Genomic DNA, 18,412 nt, shown 5'->3' with positions numbered 1-18,412 from the left:
AACCCGCTCTCTTTCCATCTGATTGCAGGTGGTTGTAGAAACACAGGGCGAATGGTAAAGGCAGCGCTCCTGCTTCAGGCAAAAGAGAAGGTCATGAGCCACCTTGTGTGCAGAGTAAGACCTTTTGGATGTGTGCCCTACAGAGTGATGGCTTGTCAGGTCACGGGTTTTAAAATCGCAACTGCAAACAGAGGTAGCCATCATTATGTAAGTCACCGTCACTTAGGATAAATTTATGCATTTGCAGGTTTGACTATGGCTAAATCAAGGGAAAATAAGCAAGAGGGATTTTTCTGTCCACACATTTAAGTGCCCAAACATTTTAAATACTGTTCCATCAAGCAGTGGGTCTCAGTGATAGAGCGCTAAGGACACACATTTCAGTGTGCTTTCCCCAAATTTGGTATGAGCTTGCTGGGTCGTAGTTCAGTCGGTCAGTTTCTTCGGACCAGTGTTCAGGGAGTGTGGACTCTGCGGGCCGCCATTCTTCCTCTTCACGTGAAGCAACCACACCTGATTCCATTTCGGCTCCTTTCCTTTTGTCACTGTCACATATCATGGTCCCAAATATCAAATGGTGTTATAATTTTTGTTTTGATCATCAAAGTTGATGTAGAGAACTCACGAGGAAAAGGCAGGCCTCTGGTATCTGCCGGTTTCCGATCTTCCTGGCCTTCCTTGCTGATGTCCCCAGGCCCCTGCCTGCCTCATCGTCCTGACCTTCTGAGGGCTTCCTGTGGCCATTCTGGAAGGGTCTGCAAGTGACCGAGTGTTCCGGTTTTTCTGCTTCCCAGAACGTCTCTATTTTCCCTTCACTCCTCAAAGATAGTTTGGCGGAGGATATAGAATTTGTGGCTGACAGCTCTTTTCTTCCAGGACCTGAAAAACATCACGCGGCTTCCTTCTGGCCTCTGTGGTCTCAGATGAGGAATCTGCTACCCTTCGAATTGGTGTTCCTTTATCGGTACTTTGTGACATCTCTCTGGCTGCCTTCAAGATTTTTGCTTGGTCTGTGTGTCCAGAAGTTTAATTTCGATGCATCGTCAATGAATTTTGGGGGGGGGTTTATCATGTCTAAGGTGACCTAACTTCTTGAATCTGGAGGTTTATGTATTTTATCAAATTTCCCAAGTTTTCAGCCAGGGTTTCCTTAAATCCACTTTCAGCTCTACCCTTCTTCCCTTTCCTTTTGGGACTCTGAGGAAATGAATGTTGGATCGCTAATTATTGTCCCACAGTCCCTGAAGCTGCTTTTTTTTCTGTCATTTTCTCTCTCTTGTTGAAGTGGTGTAAATTCCACTGGTCTGTCCTCAAGTTCACTGATTTCTCATGTGTCCTTTCTACTGCACCGTGGAGCCTGTCCAGTGAGTTTTCTATTTTGGTTGCCGTATTTTTTCAGTTCTGTAATTTTCATTCTTTATTTATGATTATTACTTTTTAGGTAAAAAACACCCCACAGCATTTATTGTCATCTGGTAATAACATAAAGGTAATCAAAACAGTACGAACACGGGGCGCTTGTGTGGCTCAGTCAGTTAAGCGTCTGCCTTCGGCTCAGGTCGTGAACCTGGGGTCCTGGGATCGAGCCCCATGTCGGGCTCCCTGCTCAGTGGGGAGTCTGCTTCTCCCTCTCTCTCTGCTTCTCCCCCAGCTGTGCTCTCTGTCTCTCAAATAAATAAATAAATAAATAAAATCTTTAAAAAAACCAGTATGAACAAATTTTTTTCGGACTATTCTAAGAAACGACACCTCAAAAAACAAAGTACATGGCCTTCTCAAGAATTTCTCGCTTCATTGATCATTTCTAGTTGGAGACACTTTGGAGCAGAGTAACATCAACCCCTTTTAGCATGATCTGAGCCCGTTGTTTTCCTGACTTTTAGAATAAACCTCTTCTGCGTCATCCAAGGCTCATGTACTCGTCAATGACATAGCCCTCTACCCGCCTGCTCACGTGCTCGTAACGCCACACCTGGATCAGGGGCTATTCCGCAGGGATCTGAAGATGAGGTTGATGGGCAGCACCATCATCTTCAGCATTTTCTGGCTCAGGCCGTGGTATGCCACAGTGTCCGAAGCGGACAGAGACGGTGCTAAGCTGCACGCTACCTTAGAAAGGAGCTTCTGGAATAAAGAATTGGACTCAGAGATCGTGATTTTCGTTTTTTAAAATAATTTTTATTTATTTGCTGAGGTTTCTATTTTCATTTGTTTTCAGAGAATTTGTAATTACTCCCTGGGGCATTTTTATATTATATATATTTATATATATTCTGCTTCAAACTCCTTGTCCGTTAATTCCAACATCTGACCTGATTTTGTTGTTGGTACCAGTTGTCTTTTCCCATTTGTTGTGACATTTCTAGTTCTGGGTGTGACAGGTGATCTTCAGGTGTCTCCAGACATTTCGGCTCTTGGACTGGGGACTCTGGGTGAGGCACATAGCTTTTATTTCAGGGGGCAGGTTGTCACTCTGTGTAGGTTCAGCACAGAGCTCCTGGCCCACTTTTGTGAGCTGGGGTTCTGAGAAGATTCGAACGTTCAGAAACTTTGAGGTGCTAGTTTGCTCTGCTTTTATCTGGTGCTGGTGGGGCTCCCACCGGTCCTGCTCGTGCCACCTGAGGGGCAGAGGGACCTTCCTCAGGCCAAGCCATCTGGTGCTTTAGGAGGTCTAGAATGCTTCTGGGTCCTCCCTACTTGAGCCCCAGGCCACCCCATTTCTCTAAGTGCAGGAGGGCATGTGTCCCCCAGTCACTTCTTGTCAGTGGGTCAGCCCTGCTGGTGCTGCTTGGTCACCTGGTCTTGGTGGGCAGAACTCCTGTGGGATATGTGGGGAAGGGGTGAGCCCTCCTGGGCCACCTTCAGTTTAGGGCGGTGGGTCAAGGGACGCCTGGCTGGGGCCGGGGTTTGGAAGATGTCCTGCTGCTGTGGTTCCTCTGGCCCACCCTCCCCTTTCCACATTTCAGAGTCCCCCTGTGTCTCTAGTGACCTAATCTGCTCTACCACAAGATCCTATTTTAATTCTCTATCTAGCACTTATCCGTCATTACCTAATATTTTAATTAATTAATTAAAATGATTAATTACATTTGTCTCTTTCCTAATGTGTAAGCATGGGACAGCTGAGACCTGTAAGTACTGTCCTGTATTTACTTATAAACTTTATTTGTGCATGTACTCGCACTTCCTAGGATAGTGCTGAGCACAGAGCACGTGATACTGGTGAACTGAATGAGTGAAACCGAAGAGAACAAGAAGGATGTGTTTGTAGGAGTCCTCCTCGCCCAAGCAAGGTATCCCCCACTCTGCGTAGCGCATGAAGACCGTCATCAATATCCTGGGGCAGGCAAGTGTTGACTTTGCCCACAGTGTAAGCTTGAGTCTCCTCTTGCTTGCAATCATTAACAGATGAAGAAGGTCCACTGTGACTCTGTAAATGAAGAAGAGGTAGGGGTGCGGGTGTGTCTGTGAGATTCAGGCCTGCCCCTTCTTGGAAGCGCTGAATGAGGGTGGGTTTGGGCAGGCTGGGCTGGTAGCCACGTTTACGTTAATGGCGGCTGTCATCTCGCTGGACCTCTAGTGTTTCAGGGAAGCAGAAACAAGCTCTTTGCCATGTCTCCATGGCACTCCAGTGAATGGATTCCTGTCCCTACCCCTTGGCTGATGACCTGGCTGAGCAGTAGCATATTGTGAGAGCTACTAATCTAATGATTTTCTTGATATGCTTTTGGGAAGAGGAAAACCAAGTTGAATAAACCATTGCAAGCTAACGGGGGCTCTGTAGTGTGTGTCCTTGAACAATACTGAATTCCTGTTTTAGTGTGTACGCCTGGCACAAGCCTATTTGCTTTTGCCAGTGAGACAGAAGTAGAAGATTGGGATTTTTACAATGTTAGACATTATGCTTTACAAGCCAACCAGTCTAATTATTTACAGGGATCAAGGATATTTGCTGCCTCCCCCCGCCACACGCCAGTCTACTATGTAATATTATAACATGCCTAAGAGGGATTAAAAGGATTTGAATTTAATTAAAAGAGAACATTCATGATTTCAGAATAAAGCTTATCCCTGCTAATTTTGAAAATTAATCTGATTTATTCCCACTTGGATTTCTAATGCTTCTGAAACAAATCTTTCAGAAAATGAATAGTGTATGGTTCCTTTTCAGTGACCTAACTACAGGAAATGATTGAGTGGCTTTCACAAATAATTCTTCATTTAATGCTACATGTTTATTTACATGCTTTCTCTTATAAATATTATTCAAATAACAGGTTAAATCCCACTCCCAGGAGTAGGCCAGGAGCTAAGCAAGACAGACATCAGTGTAAGAAGAACTGAGTGGGCAGCCTGAGAGGAACTGAGCCTCCTCACTTGTATTGATAAAGGCTGCTGACTCGGGAGCTTGGGCATTAGAACTGGTTATGAAGATAAATTGTAGCATCCCAGTTCCCTGGGATCTTCAAAACACACACACGCGCACACACACACACACACACACACATCCAGAGGCAGCAGGCTGGGTAAGTTTTGAGATTCCAGACTTTAACTTTTTTTTTTCAATGTGATCAGTATAACTTTTCTTTCTTTCTTTCTTTTTTTTAATTAACATATAATGTATTATTTGTTTCAGAGGTATAGGTCTGTGATTCAACAGTCTTGCACAATTCACAGCGCTCACCATAGCACATACCTCCCTCCCCAATGTCCATCACCCAGCCACCCCATCCCTCCCACCCCCCACCCCTCCAGCATCGCTCTGTTTGTTTCCTGAGGTTAAGAGTCTCTTACGGTTTGTCTCCCTCTCTGGTTTCGTCTTGTTTCATTTTTCCCTCCCTTCCCCTATGATTCTCTGCCAGACTTTAACTTTTAAAACAACCAAATGAACAAATCAATCCTCATATTCTTTTTAAAGATTGATTTATTTATTTGAGAGAGCGAGTAGGGGGAGGGGCAGAGGGAGAGAGAGAGAGAACCTCAAGCAGATTCCCCACTGAGCATGGAGCCCGACATGGGGCTCCATCCCACCACGCTGAGATCATGACCTGAGCCAAAATCAGGAGTCAGACGCTTAACCGACTGAGCCAACCAGGTGCCCCATCAAACCCCATATTGTAACGATACAGTGACAGGACAGAAAGTGAAGAGAGTACCAACTGCCCTGTGAATGTAGACAGTGTGGACGGTATGTATCATTTAGCCCAAACACTTACTCTGTCCTCAGTCCACACGAAATTGTTATTTTTTGCATTGCAACCGTGCCTCTATGGTCTCTGGATGATGTAAGACAATATACCATGGGCAGCATAATGCAACACAACACTGCACAGCACATGAAGCAACATGAAGTCACACGACACTAAACAGGACAGTGTCTCCAGCCAGACCTCTGCTTCTGTGCTCCCCAAGCTCCCCCTGGACAGACAGCCCAGGCGCAGGTACAGCCGGACATTGCACATCGAGGCTTCCACCGATGCTGCTTTATGTTGGAAAAATCACAATAACGAAACAACCTTAGGCTGCATAATAGAGATGTACAATTTTGATAATGTGAGTAATAAACATTAGAGGCAGGCAAACAAATGAGTACAAAAATGTTTTTCCAGATCAGCAGTTTTCAGTGCCCACAATAAACATTTATCAAGACAGCCAATGAAAATGAAAACACCTACATCTCCTTAGAATACCAAAGCATATTCCGGGAGCATCTGAATTCATAAATTGTGGGATGAATGTTTTCAACAGGCTGGCCTAATATAATTCACAGAGATATTATTTCTTGCCCTAAGAGCACTCTCTTGCACTGTGCATTATAGGAATGTCAGGTTGGATTTATATGAAGGAGGATTTCTCTTGGAGGCATTATTGATGGCAAATGGAAGATTCACCAGACATTGGAAATCGGAAGTATTTCTGAAAAACCCCTTTTTCACTTGAAAGGGCTATAAATCTAAAAATAATTTTGAATTCACAAGCAATCCTTTTATGCAATAAGTTGATAGCAAATATATTACTGAAGAGACACATAATTACCTTAAAATCTACCATGGTTAGAAATGTATTGAAGCTCTTAAATTATAATTTAATTTTATAATAGTAAAACATAAAACAAATATTTTTACTGTTTTTTTTGAGTTTCCCTTCTATCCTTGCATATATAAAGACAAAGTAGAATTATTTATAAACTACTCTCCCACGCTGTCCCAGGAAGCTCGAAAATTTTCCAACTACATAGAATGTTGATTTTGATGAACAAGAGAGAGGGAAATTTTATCATGCCTTTGAGTCTATGGAACCAGCGTCCTGCACTCCCTGGCATGGCGTCCCTTCAGCAAGGAGTCCTGTGGACTGAAGGAAGCCAGGAGCTACAGTCTCTAGACCCAGGCTTTCTAGTTGCATCTCAGAATTTTAATTTGGGGGGCACCTGGGTGGCTCAGTCAGTTAAGCGTCTGCTTTTGGCTCAGGTCATGATCCCAGGGTCCCGGGATCGAGTCCTGCATCGGGCTCCCTGCTAAGCGGGGAGCTTGCTTCTCCCTCTCCCTCTGCCTCTCCCCCTGCTTGTGCTCTCTCTCTCTAGCTTTCTCTGTCAAATAAATAAAATAAAAAAAAAAAAGAATTTTAATTTGGCCAGCTCAAAGGAGCACTTTGTATCTGTCTCTATCTTTGTCAATGTCTATCTATGACCATATATTTACCTCTGCATCCATAACCATCGGATCGACAGTCACAGTGTATCAATGACGGTAACTATGTTTATGGTCTCTAGATCCATAGCTACATCTGTCTCTGCTGCAGCCGCTTCTATATCCACAGGTCTATGCTCCCCTGTCCCATCCCCCGTTCGCTCCCTTTCTCCTGGACTGGCCGTGGGGCACTTCACAGAGGGCTCTGGGCTTGGGACAGAGGTCAGGAATTCAGAGCTGCCTCTGCTGCTCATTCTCTGTGCCAGCCTGGGTGCGCTAATCACCATATATTTCAGACTCCTCATCTGTTGAAAAGGGGTGATAACCTAGTTTATCTTGGCGGGTTACTGTGAATTTAAATAATGAGTAAAGTACCACATACCAGCAGAATGTTCTTAGTGATGGGCTGTTCAGGCCCCGCTGGGGAGGCCATCCCACTTCAAGGCCTATTCCCCAGGGAAGCGTGCAGTTGGTTCGGCTGGGCTCCCAGGGGGAGAGCCCGCGGGCAGCAAGGAGGACGGAGGAGCGGGCCGCCCGGCCTGTGCTGGGACAAGACCACGCAGAGGACCATATGCTGAGCACGGACCCGTCCCAGCCTCAGCTTCCTTCTGTGTAACATCGTCTCTCGGTTCCGTTATAAGATGTCGCCCTAAGATCTGGGCTAAGTCCACGAGGAAGGAAAAATGAAGTGTAAAGATAAGCAGGGTAAATAGTGTCATCTTTGGTCCAAAAGATGTCAGTACTCTGACTTGTGATGGGCTCCTGAGCTCAAAGCCTGGGAGCCCTGGGGACAGGGGACCGAGAGCTGGCTCTGGAGGCCACAAGTCCCCAGCCGCCTGAGCGGCTCACGTAGCACGACTGCCCCCTAGCTCCGCCAGGGCTCCCAGGGACGTCGACGGCCTCCTCCAGGGCCCCTCTGCCAAGAGGACGGGGTGCAGGCTGGTGGGACCCGGCTGGTGGAGCCAGGGGGAGGTGGGGGAGCCGAGGCTGCAGCCCAGGTACCAGCCTTTGTCGGGGATGGATCCCAACCTCCCGTTAATGTTTCCAACACCTCAAGCCCAGGCGTGCAGCCCCCCCATCACACAAACGGCAAGCTATGCCTCTCTACCAGCAGCATCTTCCGAACCAGGGCTTGTGTGTGTGGTTCTTGTGTTGAATTTCTAAGTGTCCAGCTTGGAGGGCATTTTGCCTCAGTTGAAGATTTCTTGATGAGGTGAGCAAGCAAGGCATTTCGAGGCGTCTGTGATGGTCTGTGACCTCCGAGTCATTGTCTACGGCAAGCCTTTCCTGCGCAGCCCAGGGAGAACCGAAGCAACACCAGGGAGAGAAATTACAGGGGCCGCGCCCTGCCCTTAGAGGGCTGATACTAACGGAGACAAGACGTGCACGCAGATACATAAACAACGACAGGAGAACTTCGGCTGTGCCATACATCACATTAGAACAGAGCAGCGCAGGGTCTCGGGCTAATGTTTTGTTTGTGTGCTTGTCTTGATGTTTTATGGTCAAAGAAACCTTCCCAGAAGGCAAACGCACGAATGAGCAGGACCTGCGCCGATGGAGTAATGCTTCTGTGCCCTCTCAGATCGCAGTTTCTCACAAAACCTAACGTGTCCCCAGCGACAGCCGAGCGGTTCCTCTGTTCCGTTCCCCGGTGTGGATCCTCATGTCCCGCTGAGCTGCCAGTAACTTCCCGAAGGAGCACATTGTGAGAGCACATCAGGGTGTCCCAACAGCATTCTGTATCTTGCTGTCCAAGTTTATGTCGTGGAGATTACGGCGCTGACTTCCTGCATAGAGTGATTTTTATGACACTCACTTGAAAATTGGGTTAGAAAGACGATAAAAGAGGAACATAAGCAGCAGGATGTTTAGGCATGCCACAGCTCAGGAGTGCAAAAGGTAACCAAGATATTTTTGTCAGTGTTACAAGCTATATGTTATAAGCCTTTCTAGTTCCTTAAGTAACACTGGGCGAGATGCCTGCCTCATGCCCTTGAGGTTACAGCCGACAGCTGGAGGCTGGTGCTTGTTCAGTGACTACTCGTTATGACAGTGAACCTGGACTGTGCCCCTCCTGCCACCGCCCCTCCTGCCGCCATCCCTCCCTCCCGGGCCCAGTTCTCAAGCATGTAGCCTGGGCGCTCGGGGGCTAAATTAGTGTTTTCTTTTCTTTCTTTCTTTTTTTTTTTTAAGATTGTGTTTATTTATTTGACAGAGAGAGACACAGCGAGAGAGGGAACACAAGCAGGGGGAGTGGGAGAGGGAGAAGCAGGCTTCCCGCTGAGCAGGGAGCCTTATACTAGGCTCGATCCCCGAACCCTGGGATCATAACCTGAGCCGAAGGCAGACGCTTAATGACTGAGCCACCCAGGCGCCCCGAAATTAATGTTTTCTAAAGCCGCTGGAATAGGCAAGAGAGAGTCCCGGCTGACCCCTCCCTTCTGGCATTGCTGACTTCATTTACCCACAGTGGGCCTGTCCCGGGGGCGGCAGCTCTGAGGGAGGCCTGGGTGAGGTCTGCGTGAATTCCCCAAGGTCTCTGAGGGCAGTCTCCCTCCCCAGGCCCAGTGGCCAGGGAAGACTCCAAATGTGACCCAGTCCCTTCCCAGCCAGCTTTGGCTCGGTTCCCCCAGGTGCCCCGGGAGCCCTCTGCTGTGATGGACCTGGGCCCCGTGCAGCCTTTGCCAAAAGCGCCTGGGCTGCCTTGGCTTCATCTGGAGCAAACCGGAGGAGATTCTCTCCAGTGGCCCACTCGCCCCCAAGACTCCTACAGGCGTGCAAAAATATATGTACAAAGGATATACAGTATAGCACTGTTCTGATAAGACTAGAAAATAAAAAAACGCACAATCTAAATGTCTGTCCACATAAGACTAGATCAATAAATGTAAAAAGTCCTAGTCAATGGAGTACTGATGAAGCGGTGGGAAGCATGAAACAGAGTTGTACATAGTGATGTGGTACCGTAGCCGAGATACGTTGTCAAATAAAAGTATCAAGTGGCAAAATAGCTCTGGCCTGGGTAACAAATACTTCTTTGTGTGTAGGAACGGGCAGAGGCCCTCACCCCTGGCTTTTCCAGAGAGCAGGTCTGAGGGAGAGGGGAGAAGGGCTCACTTCTTCAATATATGTTCCTCAGCATTTCTTTCATTTCCTTAGACAGAAGAGTTAACAAGCTATCATAAAAAGGGGAAGGAAGGTCAGCCTCCTTTTCCTGAGCACTTAACTCCTTCTAGAGCCGTCTCCGAGCTGGCTCTGCCAGCCAAGGATGTTTTCTCAGAGAGTTTCTGTACCTTGGCTTCAGGCCCCAGCAGGCTTTGCTGAGCCGCAGGGAGATATTCAGGCCGGCACGTCGTCATGACAAAACCATGGCTGTGGTGAGTCCAAGAACACACCTTGTTCTCCTGATTCACCCCCGACCAGCCTCGGCGTGTCCCGTCTCCTCCTGGTTCTCCCGCTTTGTTGGCCCAGGCCGCCATCCCTACTGCTGCTCTGCTCCCTGCCACCGGACGTACACCTTGGTGAGAAAGTGCGCCTCCTCTAGTTGTTTCTGAGTCAGAGATCAGGCCATTTTGTGTGGATACTGCAAGGGGAAAACCTTTAAAGATGTCTACAGGTGTCTTCTCTTGGAATTTAGCGGGTCCCCCTTTCTTGTGGCATCTGATACATTATTGTGGAAAGGGTGATGCGCGCCACAGTAAGGTGATGGCACGCTAGGTGAATAAGACCAAATTCTCCCCACACGTGAATTCCTCACGTCTCTCTCCTTTCCTCTGCGAGCGACCTTGATCATCTCTTTATTCCGGCTTCAGTGACAGTTAGCAGGGCAGGTGAAAACCACGTGACTCACCTAAGACAGAATCTTGTCCAAATCAGAAGCTGACACCAAGGTTGGAGGGCAAGTCGAGGAGGGGACGCCCTTTCTATCTGTGGACTTATATTTCCCATGATTCCCTGTAATCACACCCACCCCTGCCAACGCCAGGTCCACATCCCTTCATTTCCTTTGGTTGGTCCTTCTAAGTCCCAACTCGTGGATACCCACAGCCACGCAGTCTCTTGGCAAATTGAAGCTCCGCTCTTCCACTGTAAGCATTGTCTTTCATCCCCTGTGTAGGAGTTACAAGTTTGCCATGAATTTCCTTGAAATTTATGACTATTTCGTGGGTACATAACCCAATAGGTAAATGTCAGAGCAGTCCATGCTGAGGTCCTGGTTTTTCAGATGACGATGGTGATGACGGCTAAATTTCGGGTGCCTTTGCACTTCGTGGATATGGCATTTCACCACAGTGACCAATGCCAGTGAAGCCTCTTCATTATTTCCAGCTGATTTACAGATGAGAAAACAGGGGCACAAAGCAGATCAGTGACTTGCCCCGAACCATCCAACCAAGAAGTGGTAAAGCTGGTATTCCAATCCAGTACTCGGATGTCTGACACTGTTCATAAACACCATCCCCTCTAGGTTTCAAAGTCGCAGTTCATCTATTGATGTTAACAAACGCTGGTCAGCACTGAGCACAGTAACTGGAGAGCAGGGCCCAGGGTGCTACTGGGCAGAGGGGGCAGTTAGATGCTGGGCGGTCTGGTGCCAAGCTGGAGCTTAGGGCTGCCGGGAAATGATGTGCCTTTCCTCATCCATCCTGCTCGCCCCTGGGGGCTCTGTCCACCCCTGCCCACTCCCCTACTGTGTCTACTCCTGCCCACCCTCTAGTGACTCCGCCCACCCCTGTCTGGCCCTTGGTGACTCTGCCCACTACCTCCCACTCTCTGGTGACTCTGTCCACCCCTGCCCGCACCCTATGACTCTGTCTACTCCTGCCTGCCCTCTAGTGACCGTGTCCACCCCTGCCCCCCCCCTGGGGGCTCTGTCCACCCCCGCCCACCCCGACTGTGTCTGCCCCTGCTAGTACCCTATGACTGTGTCCACTCCTGCCTGCCCCTTGGTGACTATGTCATACCTCTTCTCTCCCAGGACCTCAAACACTACATTCTTCCCTCTGGAGGACGATCTTGCTGTTTATTTCCCTCAGAAAAGCAGACAGTCAGAAGAGAACTTAAACATGCTCCCTATTGGGCTGAATTGTGTCCCTCTAAATTCACATGTGGACATCCTGATCCCAGGACCTCAGAATGCGGCTCTAATTGGGATGGGGTCTTCAAAGGGGTGATTCAGTTGGGGCACGTGGGTGGCTCAGCTGGTTTAGCGTCCGACTCTTGATTTTGGTCTGGGTTGTGATCTTCGGGCTGTAAGATCTAGCCTTGCCTTGGGCTCCACGCTGGGCACGGAGGCTGCTTGGGATTCGCTGCTCTCTGTCCCTCTCTTATCACCCCCTGCCCCTGCTCTCTCTCTCTCTCTCTCTCTAAAAAAACCCCAACAAAACAAAACAAAACAAAAAACACAAAGAGGTGATTAAGTTAAATGAGGTCATATGGGAGGGCCCTAGTTCAATGTGTCTGGTGTCCTTGTAAGAAGAGATGAGACAGACACACAGACGGATGACACACAAAGCCATCCACACGCCAAGGAGAGAGCCTCAGGACAGCTAGCCCCGCTGTTGCCTTCAAGTCAGGCTTCCAGCCTCCAGAGCTTGGAGAAATTAAGATTCTGTTCATCTGCTCGGTCTGGGGCACACCGTGGTGGCGTCTCCGGGGGACCGATGCACTCCCACAAGGTCTGTCCCCTCTCTGCACCTGGACCTGCTTGCTGCTTCTCCCGTGACAGGGAACGGTGATTTTATCTTGGCCCTTGAGAAAACCAACAAATACACAAACCACTGGTGAGTTGTGATCAATGTGAAACCTAGTTGTACTCTCATGGGGTTGGAACTGTTTTCCTGAGAAAACCCTATTTTCCCGGCAGGAGCCCTCTCCCTCTCCGGACGCCTGGGACGGTCAGCCACGAGTGTCTCATCCCCTCAATTTCCCTCCAAGGACACCGACTTTGATCAGCTGGTTGTTTGACATTAGCTCCCAATATGGAAAATCTTCACTTAGGTGATTTCCAAAACTGTGGCAGCTCCCATGGTATGCTATAACTAAAAATTGCTCTACAAGGGGGAGGAAAAGGGGCCCTGATTTGTATCATTTGCTGATTTCCATGGCGTAGATGCTCCCACCATGGCTGATTCCAGCTGCCAAAGTGAGGTCACTGAAGGAAGAGTAACACACTGCTGTAGACTGAAGTAACTTTAGGAGCACAGCGGAGAGTGAAGTATAAGATAATTAAGACATGATGGCTTTTGAATATTTGCTACCTTTTAAAAATATAAATTTTAGAAAAGGGTTTATTTATCAGAGAGAGAGAGAGAGAGAGAGAGAGAGCGAGCACAAGCAGGGAGAGAAGCGGGCTCCGTGCCGAGCAAGGAGCCCAAGGCAGGACTCGATCCCAGCACTCTGGGATCATGACCTGAGCCGAAGGCAGACGATTAACCGACTGAGCCACCCAGACGTCCCTTAAAAATATAATTTGAATGTAAGTTTATATAACTTAGCTTGAAATAATGGTTATGTTTAACAATTGGCTCACAAAGTTCCTAAAAATTAACAACTGGTGTTTGAGAGCTGGTCTCCAGCACAGCGCTGGCTGGTTATCACTTAACAAAACCCTAAAGTCCATCTGTTTCTCTAGAGAGTCTAAATTTTATACTTTGGTTATGCTGGGGCACCAGAGAACTTTGTATTTGGACCAAATAATTCCTTTAGGCTGAATCATATCCGAAGCCCCTTTCCATGTTATGAGAATCCCATATCCTGTGAGGCAGGGACTCCATCCCAAAAAAGAAGCCAAAAATATCCCATACTCACTTCCTTTGCAACTCAGGTGTAGCCACGTGACCCAGGCTCCTCCAATTAGAGAGACCCGTTGCAGTGACGTGAGGGGGATCCCCTATGGGATCCATTATGCAAGTGGCAACAGCCACATCCAGGGTCCAGATACAAGTCTTAGCAATGAGCACAGTCACCTCTGCGGCCCCCTGAGCACCTCCCACTGTTCTCTGCCCTGACCTTCCTTCCTGGAAGTTTATCCTTCCCCCTCTTTCTCTATAATTCTACTACATGTTTGTATCCCTCAGTAATACCTTGTTTTGTTTTGCACGGTTTGGAACTTCACACAGACGGAATCATACAGTATGCATTGTTTGGCCTTTTGCTCAACACTGTTTCGGAGATTTGTCCATATTGTTGCTTGCAGCTGTAGCTCATTGATTTTTTTACCCCAGGGGATTATTCCATTGCATGAACACATCACAGTTTATTTACCCATTCCACTGCAGAGGGATAGCTGGGCTGTTTCTCGACTTTTTCTTGTTCATCTCTCTTGCTGTATTTGGCTAAGGGAAAAAGACAGAGCTCCTCTCTGACAGAGCCTGGAAGGAATACAGGGTACATCTCAGTACTGCTTGGCTTGGTTTTGTATAGGGCATAAAGAGGTTAAAAAAAATGGTCTCTGTCACCTTATATCTCAAAACTTTGATTTCATCATGACCAAGAAAATCAAAGCAAGGCCTAGTGAAGCAAGGGGAATTACCTGGAATTGTAGCAGTTTCAAAGACATGACATGGCAGTGAAGCCAGAGGACACAGTGACAAGCATGGCCTTTCATCACGGATGTCCGTGAACGGTAAGTTTGGAAGCACCAGCAAGGCCCCGGCAATTATTTACATCCATATAGAAATTTGAAGACATACTGAAATGTGAAGAAGTCTGGGAAATTTCTCAGGGCAACCAGCCTACTGACCAAGAAATATTTGTTAGGTGTCTACTTTGTGCAAGGCATTCTATCAGGTATTGCAGGAAGTACACAGATGTTTACAAGATGCAAGAAAAGATATTCTAGACCTTAAAGAGCTTATATGTTGACTGTCACTAGACACAGGTACAAGGGCATGTGTGCTAAGGGCCAAATGAATGGCTGGGAACATAACCTCTGTAAGCTTTCTGCTTTACCCTTGGATTGTGACCTCTGTGAGAGCAGGGACTGAAGCAGTTTTCTTTCTTTTCTTTTCTTCCTTCTTTCCTTTCTTCCTCCCTTTCTCTCTCTCTCTTTTTTTAAGACTTCATTTATTTACTTGAGAAAGAGAGAGAGAGAGGGAGCACAAGCAGGGGAGAGGGACGGAGGGAACGGGAGAAGCAGACTCCCCATTGACAGGGGAGCCCGATGCGGGACTCGACCCCAGGACCCTGGGACCATGGCCTGAGCCGAAGGCGGACGCTTCACCCACTGAGCCCCCCAGGCGCCCCCAGCGGTCTTTCCATCATGTCCCCACAGTTTTGGATGAATGTGTGAATGAAGTGTCTGGAATCATCAGGAAAGACTTTGTGGAGAAGACAGGTCTTTTTAATTTATTTATTTAATTTAAATGAAATCAATTAACACATAATGTATTATTAGTTTCTGGGGTAGGGGCCATTGAGTCATCATTTGGATGTAACACCCAGTGCTCATTTCATCACATGTCCTCCTTACTGCCTATCACCTGGTTACCCCATCCCCCAGCCACTGCTCCTCCAGCGACCCTCAGTTTGTTCCCTAGAGTTAAGAGTCTGATGGTTTGTCTCTTCTCTGATTTCATCTTATTTTATTTTTCCCCTGCCTTCTCCTATGATCATCTTTTTTTCCTTCTTAAATTCCACATAGGAGTGAAATCATGATAGTTGTCTTTATCTGATTGACTTATTTCGCTCAGCATAATACCCTCTAGTTCCATCCATGTTGTTGCAAATGGTAAGATTTCATTCTTTTTGATGGCTGTGTAATATTCCATTGTATATATGAACCACATCTTCCTTATCCATTCATCTGTTGATGGACATCTGGGCTCTTTCCGTAGTTTGGCTATTGTGGACATTGCTGCTATAGACATTGGGGTGCAGGTGCCCCTTTGGATCACTACGTTTGTATCCTTTGGGTAAATACCTAGTAGTGCAATTGCTGGGTCGTAGGGTAGATCTATTTTCAGTTTTTGAGGAAACTCCATACTGTCTTCCAGAGTGGCTGCACCAGCTTGCATTCCCACCAGCAGTGTAAGAGGAAGGTCTTGGTGGGAACGCTGAAGGGAAGCACTGACTCTGAATAGTAGGAAAGAGGATATGGAGTAAGTAAAGGGGCTGGCCCTTGGAATTGGGGATTGGAGAGGGGAGGAAGCCAGGCTGTAGCCAAGAGCTCTTCAGGGAATGAAGTGGGGGGATGTCTGGAAGGGTGGGGTGGGGCCCCAAAGTCAAGCTCTTGAATGCCAAGTTAAGGAGTTTAATTTAATTCTACAGTTAGTGAGAATAACTGCATTGCAGTACATTTAGCAGGGGAGAAAAACTGTTTTGGGAAGATTTATGTTTTAGAGGGATGCAAAAAAGAGTGTGTTAGATAGGTGCCAGAGAAAACTGGGATCCCTATCTCTAGCTTGGTTGGGGCTTATTTGCACAGTAGCAGTTGGAGGATGCCCAGGGGTGGTAAGAAGGGACAAGCCCTGATGCACAAGCACTTTTCAAAGTAGCTTCATAGCTTCTGCTGTCCTTCTGGCCAAAGCAAGTCACCTGTTCAGGCCCAGATTCAAGGGGGTGGAAAATAAACACCATTTCTCCTCTCCCTTCCCTTCTTCCCTTCCATTTCCTTCCCTTTCTTTCTTTCTTTCTTTCTCTTTTTTCTTTCTTTCCTTCCTTCCTTCCTCCCTCCCTTCCTTTTAAAAAGATTTTATTTATTTGACAGAGAGAGACAGCTAGAGAGGGAACACAAGCAGGGGGAATGGAAGAGGGAGAAGCAGGCTTTCTGCTGATGCAGGGCTCTATCCCAGGACCCTGGGATCATGACCTGAGCCGAACGCAGATGCTTAATGACTGAGCCACCCAGGCGCCCCAACACCACTTCTTGATGGAAGGAGGGGCAACACGGCAAGGCAAACAGGAGATGTATAGGGAGGGGTGAGGTTCTGGCCATTTTTGAAGCCTCCTACCCTGGGCGCTAAGGGATGAAGAAAACATAAAGTTCTACATGCTTGGAGGTTGGGTTAGAAAGAGCAGAAATACATGCACCCACTTTGTGGAACACGCCTAAATACCTTACATCTTAAAATCTGATCTGCTTACCCTCTGATCTGGAGAGATTAACCCAGAAGTTATGCAGAGCATTTTGGACAAGTATTTAACCCAGCTCTCAGAATCCGGGCGTCTAGAAAAACAGACTCAGATACTTTGTCTTTCCCTGGTTCTTTTGGATTCTGAGACATTTTAAAAATAAAAGTGAACACTGCATTCAAGCAGTTGGAAGCATTCCTGGTTTCTAATCAGCCTATGGCTGCAGGGGCACTCCCTCAGAACAAACCTCATGTTCTGAGTCCTCCCACTGGTAACCAACAGTTTACAGCCTACTGCATCATAAGCACAGTATATGGGGTTGACACGATTTTTGGAGACCTTAAAAACATTTTTTTTTGAGTCATGAAAACATTTTGAATTCCAAATTGCAAAAGATACTGAAAAATCTAAATGCACATATATCATTAAAATAATTTGAAAGCAATTTCTAGATATTTTTACTTCCTTAGAATTTTCGATTAGAGATGCCCCCCAAAATCACACAGCCAACAGCAATTTAAATGACTTCTTTGTAGTCAAATAAATCCAAAAGTAAAATGATAAATATTCCTTCCAACTTTTTTCATGGCAAGAATCCAAAAAATCCAAAAAAGAGACTGAACGTACCATGGGGATGAACGACTGTGTTCGGTAGGTCTGGAGGTCCCTAATAGAAACGTCTGCTGAGGGTCTCCGGGGGGTCGTAAAACACCCCGGGGGCAGGGAGGCGACTCTACCGAGTTGGCAAGCGCCTCACATCCAGGGCTATCTACGCTTTCCGAGCGGGCAAACCCGTTAGCAGAGCCACAGAAGCCAGGGTTCCAGGGGTCCGCCCAAAACGTGTCCGAAGCCAGTCCTTCCTGGCCTTTGACCTGCTTTGGCCGAGCCCAGGTTTTCGTGGGAGACCGGCTGGACCCTGCGCGGTGCTCTGCCGGCGGGGCCGGGGGCCGGGCCACGATGACTCCCTTCTGCCGGGAACAACTGCACCGAGACTGTGGCCGGCCGCCCACCTGCCACTGCGACAGAGGGAAGAACCCGTTCCAGCAAACCGACCCGCGCCCCGTCCCCACCGGGCCGGGTACTGGTCCTGACAGCCTGGCTCCGGCCTCCACTTCCTGGGGGCGTGGCCCCGCCTCCTCTCCCCAGTAGGCCACGCCCCTCGGCGGCTCCCGTTCGCAGACGTCGCGGCGCGCTTCTCTGACGCAAAAGCGCCTTCCTCTGACGTCAGGTCCCGCCCCAGCCCCGCCCCGCGCCCGCCCTCCGCAGCTAGAGCGGCTTCGCCTGAGGCGGCGGCTGGGGCGGCAGCTGAGGCGGCTGAGGCGGTCGAGGGGGCCGAGGCGGCGGCGGCGGGGGTCGCGGTAGCCGACCCTGCGGACGGCGGCCCGCTGTCAGTCCGCTCCCGTCCCGGACCGGCGGGCGATGGTGCGGCGGAGCGCGCGGATGCGGGCGGCGCGGCGGCGTGCATGAGGGAGGATGGAGGGGCAGGACGAGGTGTCGGCGCGGGAACAGCACTTCCAGAGCCAAGTGCGGGAGACCACGGTGAGCCGGCCCGCGCCCCGCCCCTGCGGCCGTGCCGCCCGCCCCGCCCCCGTCGCCCCGCGCCCTCGGCCACGCCCCCGCCCCTCCCCCCGCCGCGCCCGGCGCCCCCC

General features: G+C 48.6%; 1 long non-coding RNA gene and 1 pseudogene across 2 annotated transcripts; both read right to left on the bottom strand.

Moving 5' to 3' along the window:
• Positions 1-1,804: 1,804 nt before the first annotated feature.
• LOC112813883 (small nuclear ribonucleoprotein E-like) lies at positions 1,805-2,348 on the bottom strand (annotated as a pseudogene).
• Positions 2,349-5,517: 3,169 nt separating this feature from the next.
• Positions 5,518-18,161, bottom strand: LOC141371772 (uncharacterized). 2 transcript variants are annotated; one of them, XR_012377001.1, is made up of 3 exons: positions 17,382-18,161; positions 13,775-14,052; positions 5,518-12,440 (listed from the first exon to the last, which is right to left on the bottom strand). It is a non-coding gene; the product is annotated as an uncharacterized lncRNA (long non-coding RNA). The 2 variants fall into 2 exon arrangements; XR_012377000.1 differs by having other exon boundaries at positions 5,518-14,052.
• Between the last annotated feature and the right edge of the window lie 251 nt (positions 18,162-18,412).

This window comes from Callorhinus ursinus, unplaced genomic scaffold (genome assembly GCF_003265705.2).
Source record: "Callorhinus ursinus isolate GAN/ISIS: 27379988/994484 unplaced genomic scaffold, GSC_fseal_2.0 scaffold99, whole genome shotgun sequence".
In the NCBI taxonomy this organism is placed as follows: Eukaryota; Metazoa; Chordata; class Mammalia; order Carnivora; family Otariidae; genus Callorhinus; species Callorhinus ursinus.
The sequence above is the reverse complement of the archived record's forward strand: the minus strand, read 5'-3'. Positions and strand labels throughout refer to the sequence as shown.